The sequence below is a fragment of the Cnephaeus nilssonii genome (genome assembly GCF_951640355.1).
Source record: "Cnephaeus nilssonii genome assembly, chromosome: 8".
NCBI classification, from domain to species: domain Eukaryota; kingdom Metazoa; phylum Chordata; class Mammalia; order Chiroptera; family Vespertilionidae; genus Cnephaeus; species Cnephaeus nilssonii.
This window is the reverse complement of record NC_137079.1, coordinates 37,210,464-37,226,763: the sequence shown is the minus strand read 5'-3', so window position 1 is coordinate 37,226,763 and position 16,300 is coordinate 37,210,464.

Genomic DNA, 16,300 nt, shown 5'->3' with positions numbered 1-16,300 from the left:
CTTGTATTTTATGTATCATTATAGGCTAAATTTAATTCTTTTGTGTGTGTGTATGGGGTGGGGGGGAGGGAAAACAAATACAATGAATTTCCTTAAAGAAGTTCAGTGTTTATTTCAATTGAGTTTCTTCCCATTAAATCATAAAGTAGGTAATTATGTACTAAATCTTAGTGCCTCCATCTAATAAATGAAGAGAATGATAGAAACAAGGACTTAATTTCTGCATTCTATCTCATAGATTAGACAATTGCTTTTTTTCCCAAGTAAAAAATGTTAATGAGAAGCTCTTGGCAAAGATAACATATTTATTTCAAAAAACAACATATTTTAGTTTTGTTTAATTGCAATGCTTAGACCTAACTTCTGCAGTGCCTGATCTCAGTATATTTTGGCCTCCCACACAGAAGATGAACTCTGAGGTTACAGTCATTAGGCTGGGGTGAAGGAGTGTGAAATAATTTAATAGTGGAAACCCACCAATCACACCTGACCCCAATCTGTCCAGACATAAGTGCAAAGAAACCACTTACAAATTCTTTTAGAGTGATACCAAATCAGAAACACTTAACGTGCACTGAAAAAGCCAAGTTAAGAATCAAATTCAGACATGTAGAGGTGTGATATCTACCACGAGAGCCAAGTTAGAAAAGGGTTAGCCCTTAAAATGGCCAAATTAAACAAGACACAATTGAGAGTAACTCATCCCTCTAGGCACCTATAAACCTACACGTGGGAACTTTTGAAAATGAAGTTAGCACCGATTGTGTCTTATTTTGCTTGGCCATTTAATGGCCTAACCCTTTAGGAATTTGGCTCTGACTGGAGATATCACACTTTTATGTAGTCTGACCTCCCTCCTCAACTCTCCTTTTTGTATGTATATATAGAATTTAAAAAATCAGATATGGTGTTACATTGTTAGGTTTAATCAGAGTGAAAGATAAAAACAAAATATGGAAAAGAACAGAATGTGTTGAAATAACAATGTAATTAGACTACCAAGGACACACTGCTTTCTTTCTGGTCTATTTCACAATGAAGGGCTGAGTTGTATAGTTCTGGTTATGAAGCTACTTCAGGGAATTCTTAAACTCAAGCTCACCAATTTATTGCCTACACACACAGAAGCAGGCATGCTGAAAAGGGAGAGTTGAGTATGTGGGCACAAGAAGTCATGTGTTGAGGGTCACACAGAAGACAGGTAAATGTATTTAAATCCAAAGATGGCTCCAATTTCTTCAGTGTTTGAAGCTAATATATTGTCTGTTGTTACTGAAGAGTTGGCAGTTCCCGGAGCTGTGCATAGGTGACAAAGAGGATCTTGAGAACATTATGAAAAAACTGCTTATCAAGGGTGTTTTCCTACTAAGATGTTCTGAGTATACCTGTCAGCAAACTTCCCCTGCTTTGAAGGTGTAAATTTAAACATCTACTTGCCAATACAGTGCTGACTGCATAGATTATCAGGGAAAAATTTCATGGTATTTGATTAACTTGTAAATTTTTATTATAGTGCAACAGAGAAGGCATATCTACTGAAATCCCTTAAGCACCCAATTCTGAGCCATAATCCCAAGTGACCTCATATTGAGATACATTTATATAAAAAACTATACTTTATTTGGGGGCCATAACCAAGTAATGATACTATATCATTCATTTAACAAGGTATTAAGTTGAAAGGAACATAAAGTTTAATAAGTTAATATATATTTACTTTTATGTTTTCTGGATTTAGGTTCTGCAAATTGCTATTTTCCCTTTTAACATTTGTTTCTCAGCATTGCTCTGCCTATGTGAGAAATAGTCTCAATTACTTTCCCTGGTCTTACTTAAGGTCTTATTCTGGGGTTGATTCTGACACAAAACTGGTGAAATGATATTTTCTACTGTTAGACATTAGGCAAGATTCAATGCACTAAGCTCAGGAGAGGGCATTATATAAACGTGCATTTTAATTCTTACTCAGTCTTTTGACTGTTGTGTAACTAAGGGTATTTCTCTTAAAAATTTATTGGCACTTTGTTTTAGCAGTTTAGTGCTGAGGTAAATGTTGGCAAATGAACAAACAGCTTCTGTTCCAGCTTCTCTATGGTTCTGTTCCAGGTCAATCCCAGGATTCTTGCATAATCTGAGAAGTTCCTGCTGGTCTCCACCATTTCTGGTCAAGGAGGCCTCTGGGAGGCCAGCTTAGAACTCTGCTAAACCCATGTTCATTGGATGACTAACTTGGCAATCTATTTTCCTCTGTGTAAATTTCCTGGCTGTCTCTATTACTGAAATTCCTAGACAAAGACACCATTTTATGATTTGACCCGTCATTGTTTTTTTGGTTATGTATGTGTCTTTTCTTTGAAAACTGGAGCTGGTTTTGTTAAGTATCTGTTCTGTTAGTCTTTGTTTGTATTCCCCAAGACTCACTCCTAAAAATCAAAGACTCCTTTGAAATGGCTCATTCTATTAAATTACTAAACCTTTACTTTTCTCTTCTTCCGAATCCCCCACAATTTTTATAGTATTGCTAATGGTCTTTATAACTTTGTAGTTGGTTTCTCTTCATAACAAATTAGTGGTTTGCCAAAAATGTACACTGATAGAGAATTATAGTATATTAGAGGCCCAGTGCAACAAAATTTATGCATGGGGGCGGGGGTCCCCTCAGCCCAGCATGCAGCCTCTCGCAATCTGGGACTCCTCAGGGGATGTCTGATGGCCAGTTAAATTTAGCTACACAACATTCCTCTTGCAATCCGGGACCTCTGGCTCCTAACCTCTCGCCTGCCTGCCTGCTTGATAGCCCCCTAACACCTCTGCCTGCCTGCCTGATTGCCCCTAATTGGTCGCCTGCCTGCGTGATCACCCTTAACCCCTTTGCCTGCCTGCCTCATCACCCCTAACCACTCTTCATGCCTGCCTGATCGCCCCTAACCACTCTGCCTGCCTGATTGCCTCTAACTGCTTGCCTGCCTGCCTGATCACCCCTAACTGCTTCTGCCTCGGCCCCTGCCATCGCTGCTTCGTCCAGAATGACGTCTGGAAGGTCGTTTGGCTGTCCAGTCTAATTAGCATAATATGCTTTTATTATTATAGATTGGAAACACTCTTCATGCAGAGAGATGAGAAGCTAAGGAAATCTTATGCATTCATCAGTTATTAATTATACAGCTGCTCTGTGAAAGATGCATAGTAGATGCATATTTACATTTATATTTTAGAATAATCTAGATATTGCATGAAATTGATTAGAATGTGCCTTATTGAGAAAACATTGTGATTTAACCTAACTATAAAAGGATTTCCTAGGAGAAATGAATCTATTGCTTGAACTTGAGAAAAGCAGTTTTGATTTAGTAGAGATGGTAGAAAGTATTTTCCAAGGATGTACAGGATGGCAAAAAATAGTGAAATAGAAGTTTAAAAGGGCTAAATCAAGTATGCATTTATGGCATAGAAGTTATAAATAATTGAGTTTAGCTAAGATAATATATTTGATGTCTTGAAAAATGGGGAGAATTAGATAATGATGTTGGAGAGTGCTCTTATGGAAGAACGTTAAAGACTATGGCTAGGAAGTTAATTTGACCATATCAAATTGTTGAGAGGATATTTATTTATTGAGGAGAGAGAGAGAGAGAGAGAGAGAGAGAGAGAGAGAGAGAGAGAGAGAGTTATTTTTCCACTTACTTAAGCATTCATTGGTTGATTCGTATATGTGGCCTGACTGGGGACTGAACCACAACCTTGGAGCATCAGGGCGACACTCTGACCAACTGAGAGTTTGATTTTAAACTCATGCTCAGAAAAATCTTCTGGGGCAATTGTTTCTCTCTTTGATTTGCTAGTGAGGTCATCGTAAATAAAGACTGCAAATATTATAGTATTTTAAAGAAAGGCAAATAATATACTCCCAATGCCTAACACGATGCCTAGAATATAATGTTTGCTCAATAAATAATGTTCAGAAGAATGAGAAGTCTAGAGCAAGTTTACCTACTGGGCATGAGAAGTTTTTGCACATACTTATAGTTGATCAGCTATTCCTCTTTCACTGAATAATTACTGCTCTTCATATTTTGAAATTTCACTCTTAATCAATTTATAGAAACTTTTCTTAATAGAAATACTCCATCTGAACAGTGGTAAACAAGATGTTAGAGTCCGCATAAAGGAAGACAAATTATGCATAGGAACTGTGTGCATTGACTTAGAAAGGGAAAAAAAAAGACAATTTTTAACCCACTCCTGCTTTTTTAATTGTTTTGGCATGTGAGAATCAGAGAGGCACTCAGGCATGCAAATTTTAGCATCCCCAGAAGGCTGCCACTTGGCTGTTCAGATCCCTTTATGGTATACCTCCATGCTGCAGAAAAGATTACAATAGCACAAAGCAAGCAAATGTTATGTTTGAAATGACTAAAGGTGGTTTTGAACTTTTTCACTGAAACCCGTGTCATGGGTTAAAGACTGCAACCAAGACTGCAACGAACCATAAAACGATCTCCAGAACCCAGCAGATGGTTCATACTGGGGTTGGATGCCCATCAAGAATTACAAAGTGATATTTGACAGTAAAGACTTTCGCAGTATCATTTGTTTGGGTCTTTAAGACTGAACATACATATTATAAATGTTTCCTTTCTTTTGTTTTTACTGCCTTCCCATACGTTTCTTTTATGAGTTTAGAAGAAAAACTTCAGAAAAATACAGTGATAAGGGTCAATAAATTTTCTGCAAAGAGTTTAATGGGATAGTTACAATTTCTGAAATAAAGAATTGTTTCTTGCCACAGACATGGCTGTTCTTTCAGTGATGGATGGAAGGAGACCACCAACAACACCACAACCTTGACAACACCAAAAAATACTGAAAATAGCTGATGATGCCCACATTTTGCAGATGCAGCAATTGAGGCTGGTGGAGGATAAACAACAAAGCCAAGGTCACACTGCTACCACTGGTAAGTGGCAAAGCCATACTTTTATTCCAGGTCCTCTGGCTCCAGACCACTATATTGCATTTATTAAACAGATATTTACAGAGGTCCCAATTATTTTCTAGTACACGTAGGGAACTGCTCCTCTTGGTGGATGAGTCATAGTCATACAATCTAAGCTTCTTAAGAAGCTTATACTCTTGTCAGGGAGGTAAGAAATGTTTAAACAAAAACTAACCGAAATAGAAGGCAGAAAATAAGATGTGAAAACTTAACAGAAATTCCACACAAGAAAGTGGAGGGGAGAGTTAAAGGAATGGGTAGGCATTTGAAAAAGGTAAGCTCATGTTTTTGGCCCAAATCACTTACCTTTTGAAATATAGAATATAGTATCATCCTAACAGGACAGGCAGACCTACTTGAGGAGAGAAGACATAGCATTTGCCTGACTGTTACAGCTCTGTGGTGTTTTCAAAGACTCTGATGTGATCAGGGAGGGCTCCACAGAAAGGTGGGACTTGAGTGGGACCTTAAAGGATGGGTGAAATTTGGATAGGTGAAGATATAGAGTCAAGAACATTTGTGGAGTGATTAAAATGTTGAGGGGATTGGCCTTTGTGGAGAATAAGTTTTCTGGGAAAGTGATATGAAATAAGACTAGACATTTATGAGGACCCTCCATGAACAATAGGATGAGGGCAGCAGCATTCAGGAGAAGATACAGCATTCACCTCACAGGATGGTCTGGGGTGGCTCTTTTCACAAACTAGTGCTTTTGTCTGGGATCGTTCCTTAAAAACTCTTACTTTATTATTAAGCACCAAAGCCAAATGAATGCTGAAATAATTACAAAAACAAAAACAAACAACCAAACAAACAACCAAAATTACAAAAAACACACAGGATAAAGACTGGAGAATTATTTCCATTAGCAGAAGGGTATTTCCTGAGGCTAAACAATGTGAGTTATTTCCTTTATTACTTTTAATACTTTACTAAATGCCTGCTAGTCTTTGGAGGGTAAAAAATAAACTCTTATCTTTAGTTATTCTTATCTTTGAAACTTATCTGATAAGAGCATTTCCAAGTTTTGAGTTGCAGGAACAATTATCCTTAATAAAATTATATGGTACTTCCTTTAATATCTGATTTTTAACTGCTATTTTCTTTCTTTTGAAATTACTATTACTGGATGCTTTTTAAACATAGGTTGTGAAGATTTCTTATTCTTAAGTATAAAGAAAACCATCAAATTGAATACATTTCTCTACATATTTGTTATATAAGAACAGGAGTAAGAATATATATACTTTTTCCATTTCAACTGACTGCGAATAAACATAGGTAGTAAATCAATACTTCAGGAAGCAATAATAAAAAAGTATAATATCCTGTTTCTAATTCTAACTTTTAAAACTTTTTCCTATCTCATGGCTCTACTTCTAAAGGTCTTCTTGAGTTACATGCCTTATGTTAATCAGTTAGTGTAGAACGTGGGTTTTCTCTCCTTTCAGGAGCCTGTTATGTGTAGATTTGTTCTACCTTAAAATTTGTTTCCTTTTTATTCTTCACAGGAAGTATACAAAGGTAAAATAAAGTATGCAGAGCATTAAAGAAATTCCTAGTCCTTGACATTATTGTAGTCAGTCAAAGATCTTAAGACATAGTGTCCGTCTTCCAGGATTATGTAAATCTTGCTGAGGGAAGAAGATATATGTGCAGGAAATAGTGAAGTGACATTACAGATTAGAATGCCAAAATGTATTATGGTTGCATAAGAAATGTTATAGGCATTCAGATAAAATGGACAGCTAATGAGGGGCATATCATTCTAGACGTTTATTCATAGAGGTAATAGGGCAAGTTTTTCATGTGTGAAAAGTGGGGGGTGCTTTTTAGAGTTAGAAAAACTTTATTCTGGGCCACTTAGAAAAAGCTATCTGGGATAGTGGGGTGGTTTGGAAAGAGTGGACTAAAGTTGGAATCAGATTTGAAGTCTGAGTTGAGACGTATTGGGACAGGAATGACTATTACAAACTATCTATCTAAGGCACATTATAATAATGTCTTAATCCATCCATCCATCCAACAAATAGTTTTTGACAAATATCCTAATATTTGTTGGATATGCTGTCAAGTGTTGGGTATAAAGGAGTTGGGAAGGAAGATAAACTGAAGGAAGGGAAACCAAGAGGCTAATCTAGTTGTCCAAATATGCAAAAATGAGGGCCAATATTAGAATATGATGATGGAAACAAGGAGGAAAGGCTGATTTAGGAGGCTTTTTAAATTAATGTTAAGCTGGACATTTTAGTTGGTTGGTAGGAAATTTAAAAAAGAGACGAGTAGGAGATGCCTCCAGATTTTCAGACTGGGCTGACTTGGAGAATGCTATTGATAGAAAGAATGGAATTAGGTAAAAGGATACAACTTTGGTATAAAGAGAACCGATATTATTACTTCATAGTAGTAGTTTCCTATATATAGTTAGAGGTTTAAGGCTAGAGGTTAAATGAGAGATCAGGGTTGAAAATATAGACATTAGAGTCATTAACAGTGTAAAGGTAAAGCCATTTAATCTAATTTAATGACACAAATTAGATATTTACTGTAGTTGAAGATCATGAGCCAAGACATAAATATTGGAGATGGTCACAACTGGCATAGGAGGTCATGGAAAGATGAAGAAAATATTTATCAGGACAAAGTGTGTGGAGGAAAAAAAATGAAATGTTTCACATGTTGTTCTTTTCAACAAAAGAATTTCATAGACTTTTATTTAACAAATATTATCGATCACCTATTATGAGCTAGGCATTATTTTAGACACTATGGTTATAGCATTGAGTATAAAAGTACGTGACCTCATGGAGGTTATTTACTGGTGGGAGGAATGCAAGAAAGGTTGAAATACTCTAATTTCATGTGATACAACACAGAGATATTTTAATGAATAAATATCTAATATGTTATGAAGATTCAAAATATGGGTTTAACTTCCAAATAGTAGAAAAGATATTTTTAAATGGGATAATTTTCCCCTTGTTTTATGATTCAGTAATCCCAATGACAATAAAACAAAAGTAATAAAAAAAGAGATAAGATGGAGTGTGGAATGAACAGAACTTGAGGTGTATGACTGATGTCATCATCATCATCATCAGATATAATACACTTTCTTTATAAGTCTATAAAATGCTCAAGTCCTTGAAAAAGGGAGTTGTAGAAGAGGTGGGGCAGGGACTAGGTACTTAAAGCAGATTGCCTTGGGAAATGAAGCTGCTGAGTGGATTTGAACTACTACACATGGCCTTTTCTGAATTGTCAGAAGTGAGTGCAATAAACAAAGGCAAGCAAGCTTCAGTAACACAGACAACTCATACTAAAGTCAAACCCAAAAGCCCTCTCCTTTGTAGCTTGACTTTGCAAGGATACTGTTGTTTCTCATGGAAAACATCTTCCCCATAAATATCAGGATCCTACTGATAATAATTAGACACACACATAGGCATAATTATACAATTCTCCCTTTGGTAACTACTGCCATTACTTGTGGGTTTTTCTAAGGATTGTATGAGCCCAAGATAAATGCTTATTCGTTTCTACAGAAAACTTTTGGTATAAATAAGAAAATATAACTGTTAAGTGGGCTGCTAGTACTTATGTGTGAAGCCAATGCATATTTTGTTAGTTATGAAATATGTTATAGAACTAATAAATTTTTGATACACAAATATAAGAAACCTGTGGCCAGGTTGCATGGAAAAAGAATAAAGCCACTTTGAATCTTTTTAAGATCTATCATACGTTAATACAGTCATGAAGGGGGTGCATTCTGAGAAATCAGTCCATAAGAGATTTTACTGTTGTGTGAGCATCATAAAGTGTACTTATACAAACCTAAAGGATATAGCCTGCTACACACGTAGGCTAAGTGGTACCTCCTATTACCCATAGGCTATAAACTTGTACAGTATGTTACTGTACTGAATCCTGTAGGCAATTGTAACCCAGTGGTAAGAACCTGTGTATCTAAACATAGACAAGGAACAATAAAAATACAGTATAAAAGTTTAAAAAGGGTATACCTGTATAAGGCATTTACCATGAATGGAGCTTGCAGTACTGAAAGTTGCTTGGGCTGAGTCAGTGAATGAGGGGTGAGTGAATGTGAAGGCCTAGCACATTTCTGTACACTACTGTAAACAGTTTTACACTTAGGCTATATTAAAGTTAAAAAACAGCATGAGATTAAAGAGGATGATGCAATGAGGACACATGGTAAACACAAGATGTATGAGGCTGCTGCTGGCATAACATGGCATACTATTTTACAGAAAACTTTTTTTCTTTTTTATAAATAGAGTACATCTTAAAATGATAAAGGGTCTAGTATAGTAAAAAGATAAACCAGTAACATAATCCTTTGTTATTGTTATCAAGTATTATGTATTGTATAGAATTGTGTGTGCTATACTTTTATACAACTGGCAGAACAATAGGTTTGTTTACCACCAGCATCGCCACAAACATGTGAGTGGTGTGTTGAACTAGGAAATCATGACAGCTCTGATATCACTAGGCAATAGAAATTTTTTAGCTCCCTTTTAATCTTGTGGGACCACCATCATATATACAGTCTGTCATTGACCAAAATCTCATTTACATGACTGTATATCTATTATTCTACAACTAGAGGCCCGATGCATGAAATTTGTGCAAGAGTAGGCCTTCTTTCCCCTGGCTGCCGGCACCAGCTTCCCTCTGGCACCTGGGACCCGGGCTTCCCTCACAGCCCTGGCTTCATCCAGAAGGTCGTCTGGAAGGACATCTGGCCTAATTAGCATATTACGCTTTTATTATTATAGATATTCCTCAAACCCTAACTATATAAGGGTTGGAGAAAGAGAAAGAAAACTAACCAAACAAGCCTTTGGGAATTGCCAAATGATAGTGAGGATAATAAAAACTGTGGGAGCAGAGAATGAGATAACCAAATCTGAAAATTAAACAATTTTCAGCTTCTTAGTGAATGTGGTATGTGTTATGTGAGACAAAATGATTCCTTTAGAGATATCAATTAAATGCTGGACACGTGATTTTCTCCTCAGGCTCTAAATAGATGGAGGATTTTCTGATGGGAAGTTGGATGTAGGAACAGCTCAAGCAGAGGACCTTGTCTAAATGGCTAGGGGGAGGCATCAGTGTTTGGTTTGAGGAAATTTCTCAGGTTCAACAATAGAAGCTCCAAATAAAAAAGAAATATCAAGTTTCTAGTGTGAACACAGAGGTGTGGGCTGGAAGTGTGGGAAGACAATGTATGGGAAGTTTAGAGACCAAAGGTAGCAAAACTCTATAATGTTGGTGATTCACTCATGGACCTTTACGTCATGAGAATTAACACTTGGCTTATAAAATTAATCATATTATATCACCTAAGCACTTTGGAGATCACTGACAGTTCATTAAGAATCTCTGGCATAATAAACATGTTACTTTGGGATTCTAGAGAGGTCTAATGAATAAATATAACATTTAAGCACATTCCTAAGAACTTAGTCTAGATTTACTTGATAAACTCACCGCTAATAGGTTTGCTCTGTATGGTTGAGTTAATAATGAGTGCTTAAAATCACACCTGATGCATATTTACTCAATAGTCAAAGAATACTTTGATGACTTTTTGTGTAGTTGGAAACTCAATATATAAAAAAATGTATTTGAAAACTTTAAAAATTATTCCTACACATTAGAATTACATAATTTTCATTCTTATTTTCTTTCCTTTTAGTGTCTCCTGATCACTGTATGGCAGACTTCATTTCCATTATAGCAAATGAATAGTGTAATTATCCTTTAAAGACATATATGGTCTGAGGAGAATTAATCCTATAGAATAAAAGCCTAATATGCTAAGTGTCTGGTCCACTGGTCAGTCGTTTAACCAACCAAAGTGTAATCCTATCTAATAAAAGAGAAACATGCAAATTGACCATCATTCCGCTATGCCCACCAGCCAATCAAAGCAAATTAACCCAACTAAGATGGCGGTGGCCACGGAGCTGGAGCAAGCAGGAGGCTTGGGTTGCCCCCAGCGATGGAGGAAGCCAAGCTACCCACCTGTCCTGGCCTGCCTTGGCCTCCGCTCAAGGAGGGGCTGGGAGCTTGGGTTGTCTGGGGCAACCTAGGCTACCAGCCAGCCCTGGCCTCCGGGGCTGTCCAACTGCCCGTTTAGGCCAATCCTCTCACAATCCAGGGCTGCTGGCTCCCAACTGCTCGCCTGCTTGCCTTCCTGATTGCCCCTAACCATTTCTGCCTGCCAGCCTGATCACCCCCTAACCACTCCCCTGCCAGCTTGATTGATGCCTAACTGCTCCCCTGCCAGCCCGATTGCCCCAAACTGCTCTCCTCAAGGCTACAAAGTTTCAATTATAGAAGATAAATAAATTCCAGATACCTGCTTCCAGCCGGCCCTGGCCTCTGCCTGGGTCGCCGGGGTGTGTGGCCAGCCTGCAAACCACCACAGGCCCCTTGCCCAGGATGCCCCACTCTCCAAGGGAACCCCCACCCTGATCCAGGACACCTTTCAGGGCAAACCAGCTGGCCCCAACCCATGCACCAGGCCTCTATCCTATCTAATAAAAGAGTAATATGCAAATTGACTGTCACTCCAACACACAAGATGGCTGCCTCCATGTGGTCAAAGATGGCTGCCCCCATGTGGACACAAGATGGCTGCCACAAGATGGCCAGCAGGGGAAGGCAGTTGGGAGGGACCAGGCTTTCAAGGGAGGGCAGTTGTGTGTGATCAAGCCTGCAGGGGAGGGCAGTTAAGGGTGACTAGGCCAGCAGAGGAGGGAAGTTGGGGGCGACTGGGCCTGCAGGGAAGGTCAGTTGGGGGGGACCCAGGCCTGCAGGGGAGAGCAGTTGGGGGGGACCAGGCCTACAGGGGAGGGCAGTTGGGAGGGACCAGGACTGCAGGGGAGGGCAGTTGGGGGGGGGGGCAGATCAGCAGGGGAGAGCAGTTAGGGATGAGGCTGGCAGGGGAGGGCTGTTGGGAGGGACCAGGCTGGCAGGGAGGGCAGTTAGGGGTGACCAGGTTGGCAGGGGAGGGCAGTTAGGGATGACCAGGCCTGCAGGGGAGAGCAGTTTGGGGCAATCGGGCTGGCAGGGGAGCAGTTAGGCATCAATCAAGCTGGCAGGGGAGTGGTTAGGGGGTGATCAGGCTGGCAGGCAGAAATGGTTAGGGGCAATCAGGAAGGCAAGCAGGCGAGCAGTTGGGAGCCAGCAGCCCTGGATTGTGAGAGGATTGGCCTAAACGGGCAGTTGGACATCCCTTGAGGGGTCCTAGATTGGAGAGGGTGTGGGCTGGGCTGAGGGACACCCCCCCCCCGCTGTGCATGAATTTCGTGCACCAGGCCTCTAGTATGCTAATGATATGCTAAGGCCCCTCAACTGCTTGTTATGATGTACACTGACCACCCACCAGGGGGCAGATGTTCTGACCGGCTGGTTAGCTTGCTGCTGGGTTCTGGCCAATCAGGGCTGAGTGAGATGGGCCAGAGACACCCTAGAGCCCTCCCGTGGCTCCTCTCTGGCTGGTCAACCTCCTGCATTTCTCCCCAGCCCCGATAGTGCACCAGTGCGGTCCCTCGGCCTGGCCTGCACCTTCTTGCAATCTGGAACCCCTCGGGGGATGTGGGAGAGTCAGTTTTAGCCTGATCCCACAGGGGGAGTGCCGCTCAGCCATAAGCTGGGCTCACGGCTGGCTAGCGCAGCGGCGGTGACAGGAGTCTCTCCAGCCTCCACAGCAGCACTAAGGATGTCTGACTGGTGGCTTAGGCCCGGTCCCTGGGGAGCGGGCCTAAGCCATCAGTTGGCCATCCCCTGAAGGCTCCCAGACTGCGAGAGGGCACAGGCCAGGCTGAGGGACAACTTTTTTACACTGGGCCTCTAGTAAAATTATAATTGTGCTGTGTACAAAGTGAAATATTCCAACACATAGCTTGGCAGTAACTATTTGGAAATTAAAAAAAATCTATTCCCTATATATGGAACTTTTGTGCTTATGACCTTTTTTATCAGTGGCCTATCTTAAAACATTTTTTAACCCCACCCAAGGATATGCTTATTGATTTTAGAATGAGAGGAAGGGAGAGAAAGAGAGAGGTGGGAGAGAAACAACCTTTTTGGTGTGCAGGAAGACACTCCAACCAACTGAGACACCTGGCCAGAGGTATCTTAAAACTTTTTAATGCAAGAGTTGGCAACTTGATGGGAATCTCTTTCAGTTTTGTTGAAAACAAAAAATTGGAAATACCTATTTTAAAAAATGTTTCTGGAACTTGAACTGTATAGATTCATTTTCTAGGAAGTATACTACAAAAGGCTTTATTAGACTTATCAAATAGCTCTTAGAACCTGTAACTCTTTCACTTTAACTCAATATTCTCAGAGAGAGAATTGAGAAAAATGGAATAAATTTTCTTGCTGCACCTTGACCAATAAAATTTTAAATCAGCTTTATTAAAAGTATAATATACATTGAATATAATTCAGCAATTTTAAGAGCATAGTTTTATGCATTTTGACAAATGCTTAAAGTTGTGTAACCACCACCAAAGTCATGATATAGAATACTTCCATCACCCCCAAAATGTTTCCTCATGCCTGTTGCAGTCAATTCCTTCTGTAGATTTCTCGCCCCTGACCTTTCTGTTACTATGTTTAATTTCTGGTAGCTGGGTAAATACCTAGGAATGAGATTGTTAAGTTATATGATTAGTGTGTGTTTAACTTTATAAGAAATTGCAAACTGTTTTTTGAAAGTAGCTGTACTACCAGCAATCTATGAGTTACAGTTGATAGCCTCATCAATACTTGCTAACGTCAGTAATTTTATTTTAGCTATTTTATTGGGTATGCAGTGGTATACATTGTGGTTTTAACTTGCACTTACCTAACTATTAATAGTGTTGAGCATCTTTTCATATGTTTATTTGCCATTGCCATGTGCTTAATTTACTTCAGTAGCCATTCTTTGCTGAAGTTTGTTCAAATTTTTTGCTCATTTAAAAAATTGAGTTACTTACCTCCTTATTATTGCATCATTATATATTCTAGATCAATTATTTTTATAATGTGATTTTGACATTTTCACATATTTAAAAGAAACTTGGAGCTGCAGATTTAGCTCATCTAATTTATGGAACATGTCCTTCATATTTCCTAACTTGCCAAGCAAAGGCCCTTTTCAAACTAATCAGTCAAATTAGATTTTCTGGCCCTAGCCATTTGGCTCAGTGGCTTATGCTCAAGTGTTGGCCTGCAGTTGAGGGTCCCAGGTTCAATTCCAGTCAATGGCTTGTGCCTTGGTTGCAGGCTCCTCCCTGGCCCGGGCCCTGGTCAGAGCTCATGCAGGAGGCATCCAATCAATGTGTTTCTCCCACATCGATATTTCTCGCTGTCTTTCCCTCTCTCTCCCACTCTCTCTAAAAAAAAAAAATCAAGAAAAATATCCTCGGATGAGGATTAAAATCAGATTTTCTGTCAGGGGGAAAAAAAATCTGACTTCATTTTTCTATTCTAAACAATACATCAATATGTGTCACCATGTCAGTCTCCTCACATCTGAATTCCAATTCTAAGATAAGCAAAGTTCAGACATTTGGCACAAGTCTGTCATCCTTTGATTGAAAAAAAAGTGTGCTCTTTCAATGTTTCAAACCAATGCTCCTTTATTGGTGCTCACAGGATTATGCTCAAGAGTAATAAACTCAAGATACATTTTGGGGGGAAATAGTTGAGGGTGGAAGTACTAGCATGTTAAAGGAGAATTGTCTTCATTCCCATCCACTTTATAGTATTTTTATATTCAAAATATTCCAACACAGTTAGAACTTCTTAAAGAAATATGTATACAACGAAGAAAGATAAAAAGCCTTTCTTAAACACCAATATTATTGATTGTTCTTTTATTTGGTGTGCAAAGTCTTTCCATCCTGAGCCAATGAACCATAATAAGATTAGGGATGTTGAGAGTAAGGTATTCCTTTCTTTAAGAGAGAATTTCCTACATGGAAAACAGAGTGATGTCTTTGAGTAGTCAAATGAGGTTCATAACCTGAATTTCTGCAAGTCTTGTTGATGAGAAATTTTAATGTACTGGCACTGTAATTGAAGTCTCCTCTCTCTCTCTCTCTCTCTCTCTCTCTCTCTCTCTCTCTCTCTCTCTCTCTCTCTCTCCATTTTTCTTTAAATCCTCACCTGAGGATATTTTTCCCATTTATTTTTAGAGAGAGCAGAAGGGGAAGGGAGAGACAGAGAAAAACACTGATGTGAGAGAGATACATCGATTGGTTGCCTCCAGCATGCCCCTGACCAGGGCTGGGAGCCTGCCCTTGAATGGAATTGAACCTGGGACCCTTCAGTCCGCAGGCCAACACTCTATCCACTGAGCCAAACTGGCTAGGGCTCTCTCTTTCTCCATTTTTTAAATAGGAGATGCTGGTAGTCTTATTTATAAGAACCCATAATACTTTTATTATTATTTTAAATCAGCTATCATCATCACTCTATTTTTAAGTCTTTGATTAATGGTCCCCTAGTATGGTTTTCTTGGGGGACAACCTCAATCTGTATCAGTGGAAGACCTAATTATTAGAGTATTTAATTAAGAGTTTCTTTTAGGTACTTTTCAAAGAACAATTTAATATTCGAGAAACTTTACCTTATTTATATCTCTAGAGTTGATAGAATAGTGAAGAAATCTTGACAGTTGTCACAAAGACTCAGAGACCAAACATTACAAAAATTATTTTCATTTATTCAAGCCTTTCAAATAAAATATTCATTTAATATGATACTCACAGAGGCAATAAAATACATAATTTATTCAGCTTTTCAAAGTCATTTAAAAATAGAGAGCTGTCATTTTAAAAAGCTCAGCTATTTTTCTTCCCTCTAGCACATTAGGGGAAAAAAAGCACAACTCAAGACACCACATCATGTAAGAAAGCCAAGTTCTGTCACACTCACATATCTTGATCAACAGGGAGGAAAAACCTGTTTGCTGCAGCTGCTGGCATCCAGGCCCTTGACTATGGGTGTGTGGGAATTATGATATGAATTCACAGTGTGTCTTTAGTGCACCTGCCTGTTGTCTATTTGATGAGGAATGTGTAGGAGGTACTTCACAGTAGACTGAAAGTCTTCCTTTTGCACTGTTGGAAGCGTATTCTTGGACACTCCCTTATAAGAAAATTGGTACCACCTTTTCCTTACTATCTATAATAATAAAAACATAATATGCTAGTTAGACCAGACTTCCTTCCGGATGTCCTTCTGGATGACCTTCCGGATGAAGCC